Source organism: Carassius carassius, chromosome 21 (assembly GCF_963082965.1).
Source record: "Carassius carassius chromosome 21, fCarCar2.1, whole genome shotgun sequence".
NCBI lineage: Eukaryota > Metazoa > Chordata > Actinopteri > Cypriniformes > Cyprinidae > Carassius > Carassius carassius.
In genome coordinates this window covers 16,653,110-16,667,028 of record NC_081775.1, presented here as the reverse complement: position 1 = coordinate 16,667,028, position 13,919 = coordinate 16,653,110, and the positions used below count along the sequence as shown (strand labels likewise).

At 36.2% G+C, this 13,919-nt stretch overlaps 1 protein-coding gene across 3 annotated transcripts in view; it reads right to left on the bottom strand.

Annotated features, from left to right (window-relative positions):
- LOC132097653 (sodium-dependent phosphate transporter 2-like) overlaps nt 1-13,192 on the bottom strand; it is a 46,842-nt gene extending 33,650 nt beyond the window's left edge. Inside the window, exon 1 of one of the 3 annotated variants that reach the window (XM_059503512.1) lies at nt 12,742-13,192. The gene's annotated coding sequence lies outside the window, so the exon portion shown is untranslated. The remainder of the gene's footprint in view (nt 1-12,741) is intronic. The other 2 variants (XM_059503515.1, XM_059503511.1) reach the window with 2 other exon arrangements.
- Nucleotides 13,193-13,919: the final 727 nt, after the last annotated feature.

Here is a 13,919-nt window from a genome sequence, read left to right as displayed (position 1 = left end):
TTATAACCCCTGCACAGACATTGATGGTTTCAGATGTCTGCCAATAGCTGCTTTTTTGCACTGATAGCAGGGTGCTCACTTCCTAAGCTGACCCTAGGGTGCTGGAAATAGTCATGACACATGAGGCCCTTCAGAAAAGAGAGCAACCAGCTGCCAGTGTACATATTCTATCATCAACTGTAATACATACAAAACACCCTCACAGGAACACGAACAGGAACAAAATGTATACAGACACCCTCTCGAGTGCACACCACTCCCCCTCGAGTGCCAAGCAGTAATTTGATATTTTTAGATGGGCACTCTGCTGTCTGTGTGGTGTTGGCGTGAGTAATAAATGCTGGTTGGTGGACGGTTTATGGAAAATATTATTTTAGAGGCTCCCATTCATGTTTCCCAGCTTGAGTGTTTTGGAAAGCTGAGGTGTTACGCTGTTAAATGTCATGCAATCACGCTGCTCGCAGTGCGATAAATGTCCAAATTAAGACCTGTGGTTGGTTACTAAAGGCCAACGAAAAGGCCTTGTGCAACTAATTTGTCATGAAAGACCCCATGAAATGACTTTGATAAGTGCAGTTTCCTTCCTGTGCCGGCGTATTTACTATTAAAAATGAATACAAATGACCGGTTCCTTTTTTTCCACAGCCATGAACCACGATTTTTGGCTTGGTGCTAAAATGCTATTAGTAGTCATGGCTGAAATGCAGTTATAGTTTTTAAAATCCTTATTCAAAACAACAACAACAAAAAACTATAATAATGCAAAAATGCAGTTCATTCAGAAAATTTCTGTGGGGCTTAAAGTCAGAGCATCTAGGAGTCTGATAACTGTTCACAATTTGTAATAAAGAAAATAAGTCTTATTAATAGGATAAAATTAATATAAAAGTGGCATAGTAACCTATATATCAGGGGTGGAAATTAGCACCCGCCACCAGCCAAATGCGGGTGATTTTGTGTTGTGGCGGGTAAACTCGCTTCACCTACCAGCCACCGTGGCGGGTAAATAAAAATAACATACTGTTTCACCCGGCCGGTGGACAAAAAAGTGAATTTTCATCCCTGGTGTGTGTACAACATGCAATAAAGTGTAATATCATCCGAAGCAGCTCCGTGGAGAAGGGCGGTGTAAACCGGGCTCGAAACGGCAGCATTGTTCCCAGTACAGTGTTTGCAGCTGAAGTTAGTACCGCCGGCGGAGTGATATATTTGTTGGTTATTTACAGTACGTTTTATAGCACGCGCTCATGATATACAAGATCGCGTGAAGAGTTGAATTTGTTATCGAGCACAAGTTTCCGCATACTGTCACGTCTCTGTCAAACTCCGGTAAGTTCATTTTCCTCCAGCATTCCGCAACATTTTAGATTATATGGACAGTTTGTGTTTATTGGTCGCGTGTCTAATAACTGCTGACATCTCACACTCACATAGAGAAAGAGAGAGAGAGAGACAGAGAGAGGGGGGATTGACATGCTACATTTAAACAATATTATTTGTTGTATTTTCCTGTCAAAATAACGGCGTTCCTATGGAAGATGTCAGCTTTTAAGAACAGCTGGGGTTTCCGGTAGTGGGTGGAGTTAATGTGCGTTCGTTTGTCGATGGTGTAAAAGTTTGCGAGCCGAGATTTCTTTGTGTTGAACAGAGGACTTTTCCTCACGTGTTCCCTCAACCAAAAAAAAAATAAGATAAAAAAAATCATACACTTACACAAACAGATACTGATGAATCCTTTCCTTTGGAATTAAATACAACATTATTAATGCGTACGAAAAGTGTTTAGAATGTCGTAAAAATGTTTCTGTGCATTAAAAAAGTTCAGTGCAGTGTATCATCTCGTTGGGCTACAGAGTTGAGAGAATGAGCTGCTTCAGCAAGAGTCGGCTGTTTCAAAACCTAGTAAGCTGCCTAGATAGACAGCATTTGAGCATCACTAAAAGAGAAAATGTCAGTATTTCATTGAGACTTGAGATTAAATAAACTGCTTAAGTATTGTAGATCTTGTAGTATTCATTTTCACATGCAGTTACACATTGTTGGTTAAAATCAAGAAAGTGGCTAGTAAAAACATTGAGTGGCTGGAAGATTTTGAAATCCACCAGACACTGTGGCCGGTGGACAAAAAAGTTAATTTCCATCCCTGCTATATATGTATACACATTTTAAAAAAAACGGAGATATTTTACTCAAGTTCCTTCAAAGGAGATACCAAAGATGATCGTAACCAATGTCCATCACAAATGGAGATCGATATCTAAAAGTTTTGACCTTGATTAGGTGTCAATGTCAGCAAATTATAAATAATATAAGGGTAACACTTTAGTATAGGGATCGATTCTCACTATTAACTAATTGCTTATTAGCATGCCTTTCATTAACATATTGGCTGTTTATTAGTGCTTAAAGCACATATTCTGTATGACCATATTCCTTAATCCTACCCAACACCTAAACTTAACAACTACCTTACTAAATATTAATAAGCAGCAAATTAGGAGTCTGAGGCAAAAGTAATAGTTAATGGTTTATTAAAGGGTTAGTTTAAAAATGTGCCTGTGTTTTACTCACCCTCGAGGCATCCTAGTTGTATATGACTTTCTCCTTTCAAACGAATCCAGTCGGAGTTATATTAAAAATTTTCCTGGCTATTCCAAGCTCTATCATTGCAGTCAGCAGATGTTGCAGTTGAACAGTCCACAAGACGTCAAATAAAGCATGCACATCCATAGTAAAACGTGCCTCACATGGCTACAAAGAGTGAATAAAAGCAAATTCATGTGTTTTTGTAAGAAAAATATCTATATTTTAAACGTAATAAACACTTTTTTTCTCACTTCCATTATCTGTCATATGCAGACGCCGTAGCACCTATGGATATTTTTCTTACAAAAACGCATGGATTCACTACAGGAGGCCTTTAATCGCAATTAATAGCATCCAAAATAAAAAATTTTGTTTACAAAATATGTGCGTGTACGGTGTATTTTTATTATGTACATATAAACACAAACACACACACACACAATATATATTTTTAAAATATTTGTATGGATTTACATGTATATATTTTATATAATTTATATTACACTAAGTAGACAGCCTAAAGGCCCTTTTTACCACCGGGGGTACCGCCGCCGCGGCGTCTGTAAAGTGCATTTGCAGCTTTTGACCGCTGAGAGGCGCTTTAACCACAAGTTATCAAACAAGTGCATCACAGCACATTTTCGCAAATAGACGTCAGTTTTGCCTCACTGATGTGTTACATTTGACTGCTTCAGTCACTGAAAATGACAGAAAAAGACTATAGTTAAAATATTTAATTTGTAATATTCACAGATGAAAGTTTGGTACTTATGAAGTTATGTGCATTTATTAGAATGAATTCAAGCAGGATAAATGTCAAGCCTGAGCCTGAGTCTGTGCTTATATTTTCTCTAAGCTACATGGTATTATTTTATTTTAGATATTAGATATTAGACATATTTTAAAATATTAGACATTTTAGATTTGATACATTTAAAAGGTGTGCAGTATTATTTATATGAATTATGTGTTATTTACAGACATTTGTCTGTAAACTGATTAAGAAATTGTTGCATGTTTAAACGTGAAGCGCTGTATAATTTCGTTTACATTAATTATGCCTAATTAGCCTAAAACAAGAAACGAAGAAATTAAACCTGCACGATTTAGCTAAATCTTTGAAACTCTAAAGAATGGACGGATTAATAAACCGTCCTCACGATTAAACTCAAGATCTCTCATTATAATCAACAAAATGTACACGGTGTAAAAAACTGACAACATAAGTGATTTTAAAGGGAGCCTTCTTAACTTGCTTTTAGTGATGGGCGATAGCATATGGCCTAAAAAAAAAAAAAATCAGATTTATGATTTAAATCGATTTTAAAATCAATATTCAAATGACAAAGAATTTTTTCAAAACAAGTTTTAATATAGTTATAAACTTATAACTTAGACAAGATGATAAAAAAAACTGTAATGTTATTACCTTAATGCTGGAAATACCTTTATTTTATTATTATTTTTTATTATATATTATTTTTTATTATTATTTATTTTTTGTTAATACCAGCCCATCAGCTGTGCAAATTTTGTTTGTGAGGAAAATAACAGTACATTTTTGTCAGTTATTTTATCTAAACAGATCGATTAATTTCTTCAAGATTTCAAAATCAAATAGCCTACTGATAATGTAGTAGCACTGTAAGATTACATTTGTTTGAATGCATTATTGCTAAAGCGATTGCATGTGAATGTGCTTTATCTGTTTAAATCATGCTTTAACCCGAAAATAATCAGTAAAAGAAACAGACAAACTCATAGCATTTAACATCCCGCTCGACTATTGCAGTCATTATAACCTGATCAAGCCATAGCTAAATATGTTTAACATGAATTCTTGCTGAATATGCAGTTATATTACGGGCTGTTGGCATGAATTGTACTCGTGATGGAGGCTCCAATCAGAATCACACCTCTCCGCTCACTTGAGCCACTCTGAACTACGGGAGCCTGAGTGGTGCGTCGGTGGATGTTAAAAAGAAAACCGATTTTCATTCAAACAAACCGATGTAAATTACAAATTCGAGTTAATTGATAAAATCGATTTATCACCCAGCCCTACTTGCTTTCATATTATTTAATGAATAAAAAAAAATGCAGCTGCATTTAAATGCAGGTGTGTAAAATATGTGCAAAATTTGCACTGCACGTGTGATGGTAGATGTGCAGCTTTTATTCTTATTTATTTTATCTTCATTACAAATCTTGTTTGGTTTCATTTTGGATAATTGCATGTAAAAAATAATTTTCGTTGTAATGCAAAATGTGAATTAATATTCATATGCAAGTATTTGTGCAAAAATTATTAATTCGCATTAATGACAGGTCACATTAATATTCAACATTCAACAATCTGTGAATGTTGCATTTCTCTGTCGGAGAGAGCCAGCACTGTGAATTTCATCTTGCAACAGACAAGAAAACATTTGTTTATTAATAAATAATTAAAATGTCTCATTTTTCACAATTATTAGGCTACTTCTGCATGTACTTTGTGGCAAACTTAATGCATGTGCTTGAGCGTGGAATATATTAAGATTTGATTATGTAAATTTAACATAAACCTCTGATTAGTTGAATATAACAAATGAACGACTAGAACTAGAAAAATCTTACGTGGGGACAGACCATTTTTTTGTCTATAACCAAAACAACAGTCCTATATAAACCGGTTAAGCAACTTTGAAAGCCTCATAAGACACTGTCCATATGAAAGAGCAATTCACACCTTTATCTCGACCCCCACAAGCCACACATAACTAACCCCAAAAACCCAACCCCCTCCAGCTGAACAGAATTCGGTCTGTTTTTTGGCTCTGAGGAACTGTGTGTTACTGGGCTGAAACATGCCTGCACTCAGCAGCACTACTCTTTGTATTCATTATATTCTCACAGCCCATATTATTATTTTCACAAGACCATAATGATAATATCAAATCATCAATTATTAATTAATCATTATTTTACGAAAATCATTGTTATTTGTGACCGTGGATGTTTGCGGAAGCCTTTAAGACCAAGCGGAATCCTCTGTTCCCGCCTCACAGCGCGCGGGACTCAGACGCAGCTTCACTGTCTGCGGTTTGACTTTACTAAATCAGATTGAGGCTTATTGATCTTATTGATCTTATTGATCATGAGCCCAACATTTAGCAAGCAGGAAAACATTCATTCTAACTGAAGGAAGACGTATTTTATTGAGCTAATGCTGTTAAATAGGGAGAGAGAGAGAGAGAGAGAGCGAGAGAGAGAGAGAGGGAGAGAGAGAGAGAGAGAGAGAGAGAGAGAGAGAGAACCAGTCTAGGTATATTCTTAAACTTGGAGCTCATTATATTGAAGTACAAATCCAAACACCAGAAATGTTATGCATTTTATGAATAATGAAATGTTATAAAAAGTATGCATTTTATTTATTCGCATGCAGTATGGTTGTTGGTATTTAGCAGTTAAAACCTATTTTTAAACTTGAATTTAAATACTATTAAACTAACTTTAAAATATCAAGGAGTTTATAAATTAAAAATGGTAAAATGTCACAGTGCATGTTAAATAGCCTAAATGAACTTTAATTATCCACAGCTGAGCATCGCGAGAGGCTGATCTGCGCCAGAGCGCGTGAAGTGAATGATGAACGAAGTCATTTTCAGATGCAATGGAAAAAACAAAGCAGGCTCTGCTCTGAAGTATATAATACTTATAATTACTATAGGTTTAATTTTAATGTATTAAATCACCTATTTTTTGTTTGCTGCATGTTTTTTTTTTATATTATATAATTCATGTATAAATTGCATTTTATTACATTTAGAAATAAAAACGGCTGGCCTAATAATGTTATCATGTACAAACAGGATATATTTAATTCCCTTCACTTTACAACAAATCCTTTAAATTTAACAAATATATCAGAACAAAACAAGAATTAAAAATATTGAATTCTAATGGATAAATATAATTAAAGTATATAATAATATAGGCTACACACGGTACACACGGCTACCTACTGTACATATAAATTCATTTAATATATAAAACAATTATAAACATGCGGGTGTATATTTATATATACATAATAAATAAACAGTACACAAATCTATGTAAACAAAAACTTTAATTTTGGATGCGATTAATCACGATCAATCGTTTGACAGCACTAATTTTTAATAATATTATAATAATAATTTTTTTTACAGAGAAGTACTTTATATATACTTTTATTTTTAAACATATAAAGTTCAGTAATTTTGGGGGAATATACTAGCTTAAATTTTGCCTTAAATCTAACAGGCACACAGACTTAAAGCTAGGGCTGCTCCGATCACGATCGGCCGATCAGCTGCTCTATGTGAAATCATGCACCTGAGGGAATTTACCGCTGATTAGAGAACCGGCTTTACTGACGAGATGCGCATTAACGATCGGCCGATCGTGATCGGAGCAGCCCTACTAAAAGCCCCAGAATTTAAAATGATGTTTATTTGTTTTTTTTATTCCACTCCTTCAGAGGTGAGATTTATTTCAAACATTCTAGCTTTTACCCTGAAGGAGGGAAGAGTTCTCTTTTGAAAACATCTGTAAGTCTCCCGGTCATTTCGGTGATATTTTGACACATTTGCCAAAATGATGTTCTAACGGCTCAGTGACAGTGTGCCTGCAGCAACATCTAGTGCACTAGAGGCATCCCATGGCTACTGCTGACATGTCTTTGTACATTACCCTAACATGCCAAGAGAAATGAGAACTACAGTGCTTTGGTTATAGATCTACATTTTATCCCAGTGCGTCAGTTTTATTTATTTATTTTTTAACAATTGCGCAATCTCAAGACTGAAATATTCAGTGATGTCAGACACATGATAGACCTGTGCACCATTTACTGACAGGTCCGAATTCTCACCCATTACCCCAGTGTGTGCAAGCAGTTCTACAGTGCCATCTGGGATTGGTGCCAGTTGCCGAGGGGTGACAGCCAGACAACAGCAAGCAGTCAAGTATTTCCATGTGACTAAAAGAGAAAACAAACCCTCTTCAGTTCTTAACACACACTAAAGTTCATACTGGCAAAGCACAGACTTGTTTGATGGCGAGAAGGGCATGTACAGGGTGTTTCTGTTTCCTTAAGTAAACAGCAGTTCAGGGTGAGGCTTTGCAAATTCCTTCACCAAATTTACTGAAGGGGGTAATTAGAGTTACTCAAAACCTAAACAAGGAGCAACCATATGCATTTTAGGCATTTCATTTTGGAACAACAACCAAACTCTTAACATCACTTAACCTGGTCATAAATTGAGCCACGGCACTTCATTTAAAAACCCATCCATCCTCATGATAGTTTAATGAGTCAATAACTTCACTTCGAGAAGCAAAACAGCGAGAAACGTTTGTTTAAAAACATTTCAGAACACCACTATTTCATAAACAATGAGAGACTAATGTGGTCACCTCCGCTCCTCCCTCTTATGTCATGTGTTTTTGTTTAAATGTCTCTTAGGTAGGAGTTCAGCCACAATGCTCTGCTACAAACAGTCCCATAACCTGTTCGGACATCTTTACAACACCATTATGTCCCTTAACAAAGAATTAGCCATTGTGTTTAAAGAGCACCTCCCAGCAGTTCCTCAGATATATCAATGACTTATTGTTCCTTTAGTGCTGCAATGGGAATGGTAAATGGGCAACTTGCCCTCCTTTGAGAATGGCAACCGAGAAGCCAAATGTTGTCGGGGAAACACACAGGCTATCTTGTGAGTACTGGCATTCAAAGCTCAGAGGGAGCGTATGGAAAGTATTGTGAGAAGAGCAGCAGGGAACATGGAGGATGGAAGATGGGCAATTTACTCCCAGTTTTGTGGAAACGGTCTCATTTCTTAATTAAAGGTGTAACTTGCCATCATACTACCATATACATATGTAGTATATATAAATATACTATCCCTTATACAAATGTATAAATAATTTTTTCAGCATAAAAATAAATGACAATTAATAATATACAATTAAAATGTAAATAAAATCTTTCCGTTTAATATCTGATAGAAATTCAAAAAAAATTCCCAGGTAAAATTCTCTGGAGCATCTTTTCAGAGCCAAGGTAGGCTTGCTCAGCTCTGTGTCTGCTTAAAATTCAGTGTAAAAAGACACTGTATAAATTATGCCTGCTCTGATTCACTTCAGCCCCTGGCATCACAGTACACAGTTGTAGCTAATGTGTGAATACTACTTCTGTGTAGTGGTCAACTAATATATCGCCGAGGCCGATATTTGGCATTTTTCAAATATTGGCAACGGTCGATACATTTTTCTGCTTGACCGATGTGGGAATTTTATTTTGACGGCGCTGAGAGTGACAGCGCCAGAGCACACAGTGCTCACACTCTCCCTCTTGTTTACTGTCGTTGTTAACAGTTCTGTCTAACAAGGATAGAAGCATGTCTAATAATCAGATAGAAGGGTTAAACAAAGGAATTAATGTATACAAAAAGTATTATAACGATTGCTTTTACATTATTAGTAATAGAAAGGCAAACATTACAATACTTTCTTGTTTGCCATCAACATTTAGAAAATAGGCATTTATTTCATTTAAATAAATCTTTGAATGACTAATGAATATTTAATTTCACAAGCCTTGCAAACTTAGTCGAATCCAGCTGTGAGATCTTGTGAAGTGTGTATCCAGCATGATCGCATATTCTCTGTGTGATGGTCTGTCCGTGTGAACTGAAAGTTTTAAACTTTAAACTCGTGATTTCAAATTATGCTGCACTTTATGCATTTGCTCACGTTCATATTCATGTCATTTTCACTGTGTGCTGTAAGTAAAATTTGTGTTACCTTGGCGTTATTTGAAAAATATGATTCCAAATGCACACAAACTTCCCAGCATACTGAGTGCCCTGTTGGTTAAAGTGGTTACTTCCTTTTTTAATTATATTTTTATTAAATATTTATGAAAAATACTACTTTAGTCATCTAAAGTATAAGTTTGTTTATTTTACACATTTATTTTTACTCCATTGTCAAATTATTTAAAATGTCTTATATATGAATAAAAAAATATATATATATATATATATATATATATATATATATATATATATATATATATATATATATATATATATATATATATATATATATATATATATATATATATATATATATATATATATATATATATATATATATACACACACACTAGAGATGTGCGGGTCGTCTCATAACCCGCGGGTTGGGTTGGGGCGGGTTAAGAAATTGGCACTTTATTGCGGGGCGGGTCACTAAAAACAACATTTTTAAAAATCCATTTATGTTGCATGGAATTTAGTGGTGGAACTTTTGATTTTTTCAAAAGATTTGTTGATTTTCAGTTCGTTCACCAAATTGTTTCATTCACTGATTCGTTTAGTGACCATTTCTTCATATTACACAAATACGCCACAGCAGGTGGCGAAATAGAGTGTCTTATGTGTTATGTCTTAAGTCAAAGAACGTATTTACAGACAAAAACTGATTTGGCTTTATTAAAGTGTGTGCATGATCACATTAAATAAATAGTTTTGTTCAGATTAACAAAGCACAAGGTTTATCGGGGATTAAACGTGGAGTTATGTTCTGTATTACAAATATGAAAAAAAGCATGACAGGATGAAACAGTTCACAGAGCTGTTCACGAGCTGCGCATGCGCTGCTAATAGCGCCACGCTCGCACACTGGTGTGGAAGGAACTTCATTGAACGAGAAATGAGTCTTTTACTGTCAATGGTCAGTGGATTACGTAAACGAGAACGATTCATTCACCTAAAAGATTTGTTCATGAACGAACCATCATAGTGCAATTACCTATAGCCTATATTGATAAGGTTACGATACGAACTGGTCTAAGTAGCAACGTAACTTCTATGATGTCCCCGATGCGCAGGGTGGGTCGGGGCGGGTCAAGAAATTTTACTTTATTTGCGGGGCGGGCCAAATAATTTCATAAAAGCGGGACCCGCGGGTTGGAAAAAAACCTGACCCGCGCATCACTAATACACACACATATCGGCTATCGCCCCCTCTGCTTTCCAAAATATCAGCATCGGCTGTCAAAAAAACAGTATCAGTCGACCTCTACTTCTGAACAGCATTAAACAGTCTGTGTACAGACACTTCAATGTGTGTCTGTGTCACCTTTGCAGGGCAAATTTGCCATTAAATATAAAATGTGGTGTGGTGAAAAGCGACCACCCATCTGTAAGATTTTAACTGGCTTTAAAATTCAAACTGTTTACTCTCTTTGCATTAGTTAATGTTTACTATAGTTCTTTATAATAAATTCATAAATCGCTAAGACCAAAAACAGGCAAATTGGCTTGAACCTGACCATTTCTTTTTTTAGTAAGTTCAACAACTCAGCAAACACTTATCAAATGCAGGCCTGGCTACATAAACACTTAGAGACTGTTGCTGTCTGATCCTATCACAATATGTACACACACCGCACATGCTGCTGTACATGATGTTCTGGCATGAAATACAGGTTGTACAATCATCTCTGCATGTGGTTATAAACACTTACATACATGTTTAATACAAAATATACAAATCAATCTTGCATTCAATGATTATTATTCATCGTTCTGCACATTCAAAGCTGTGGAGAAGTGTATGACCTCAATGGCAGGTGAAGTCTGTTTTATAGGTCCATAAAAGGACTGAAATCTTATATACCACTAAATGATATCAGCACTGTGAGGAAGACAGAGCATGAGAGACTACCAGGATATTTGAATACGATTTCAATGAATCATTTCAAAGTCTTGCTTATTCATCTCTCATACTACATATTCCAATCAAGAGCAGGTTGAACACTAACTGTACATTGTACACTCCTATGATATGATTATATATCAGTACATACAGTAGGAGATGAGGAAGGGAGCCTAGACATTTATTTCACACGCTTACACGGTACAACATATTATTTGTCCATTATGGTCTTCAGCTTAAATTTAATAAGGATGCTGAAAAAAAGTGGATGGGTATTGTTGCGCACCTTATTTTTAAACATAAGAGCGGGTGAGGTGATTTGTAATCTGAATGTGCAAGACTTTTAATGTCATTCTCTTCTAATTATTTTACCTGTTAAGAAAAAATAATAATCTTTAAGTCAGTTATGCTGCTTGACATTGGACACTGTTATTATCATATTTATTTATTATTTTTCTACCAGCGAAAATGAATCAGAAGTCTCGAACATTCAATGAAAATACCTTACCTTAGCAAAATAAGGTAGAAAGTAACATATTCGTCATATCATTGCTCATTTAAAATAAAAGTTGATGTATGTTGCATGGCAACGTTACTTATAACAGGGACTGCAACTTCTATTCAAAGAATTTCCTTTATTTCACAAATAAATCAGTGTTTTGATGAAAATATCGGTCCTTAAAATAGAAATTATGTGGTGACCGTTTTATGCAACTTACTAGAGTCTCACTTACCTTTTACAAGCATAAATATTTTTTGTTACTTGTAATTAATTACTGAAAGCGAGATCACAGTTCCTGTCTGTGGTAGTGAATTTTTACCACAGCTGTGATTACAGATGTGGCACGAGGCACTACTGCTCGTGTGTTATTGCTCAACTATAAACTGCATTTATGTGCTACATTCTGTTCTGGATCGTGTAAAAAGAGTTTATAGTAAATATAATCGTTTCTACGTTACAAAATGCTACAACAGACAATCACGTGCATGTCTCAAATCACCGCAACATTCCCGTTGCATGCTGTCTCGACAGGCTCTTGCCCGACTAGTCCGACATTTACCAAAATACATCAATTCAAATTAAAGCAAATCACCTAAAGCGCTGACACAGTAAAACGAGGTCCAAGCTTAATAAAAAGCGGCTAAATGCATAATACCATTAGACTCGCACAAATCTTACCCTGAGAAAAATCACGTAACGTTAGTCCATCCTATTCACATTAAAGAAAATATCATCACGTCTCAAAGACATGTAGCTGCACATGCGAGTAACAAAGTAAAGCGCGGGCCTTTTCCTATTACAGAGCGCGTGGTTCTGGAAATATTCCCTGTCGCGTGAATCTAATCCATTGACGAATAATCGACGGCATGACAGCGGTCAATGACACAGCTCTTACTCACCGAGAAGAGAAATCAGTCCTCCGGGGATGCTTTAACGTGCTTCGGGGATCAGTGTAAGCGCCCTCGCTTCAATGAGGCGAATTTCAGCGCGGAGATTCCTAAACGCTTCCTCCAGCTCTAGAGACCATGTTTGTCCTGACTGCCTGACCGACCGACTGACTACTGCTGCTGCTGCTGCTGCTGCTGGTGGTGGTGGTGTGCATCCGGGCGCCTGAGGGATCAGGGGGCAGGGAGCTTTCCGTGTACGGAGGAAAAATGGGAAGAACGAGAGGAGACAAACCCGTCGATGCACGTTCTGTCCCCTTCAGCTCAAGTATCAACCAAATGGCAGCGGAATTGCGCAAATGGGCTTGTTGGGTTTATTATGGGATATTTTAGATATGGCTGTTATACAAATGTATTCTGGTGGGTGCACGAGGTCATTGTTTTTCCTGAGGAAACCTTAAAGAGGCGGTTTTGGGGCCACCGGCCACGTGACGAGAGATCGATACTTATCCATAATGAAGCTGGATTATGATACGAATTAATTAGGTATCGTTACTTTATTCGTAAAACTGATATGTTTTATATCTCAGAAAGAGGGCAGGTAGTTGTCTGCATACGCACCGTTACGTAACATTAAACAGCATTCGCGCGCTCACCGCACATGCGCACTACACGAGACTAGTGATAGGAACCCCGACTACTTTTTACGTATCGGTTCTTTTAATGATTCATTGGGGGCGGGGTATTTAAACAATTTGGCGATTATTTTATGCCCGTAATCACTAGGTCCCTGGCAAATTACACGCTATAACGTTCAAATATGCTCGAACCCCCTTAATAAAACACATTTAAACAGAGCGTGTAATATGCCAGGGACCCCTGTAATTTTATCTGTAATTCAACGCAAAAACAAAACAAAACATTAAGGTCATTTAGAACCTAGATATATTTTGTTGTATTGAATACTGTTTTAATATAATTTATATTACGTTCTATCCAATGTAATATTTTAAATGTTTTAATTTCGTAAACGAGTCGTTCAGAGTAGTGTTGTGATTCAAAAGATCCATTGAACAGAATCGACTGGAGAGGATTTGTTTACAAATCGGACACAATTACACGAGACACCTTGCAAGTTCACCGAGTTCATCATAGACATATATAGCACCAGAATATTAACACTTAGAAATAAT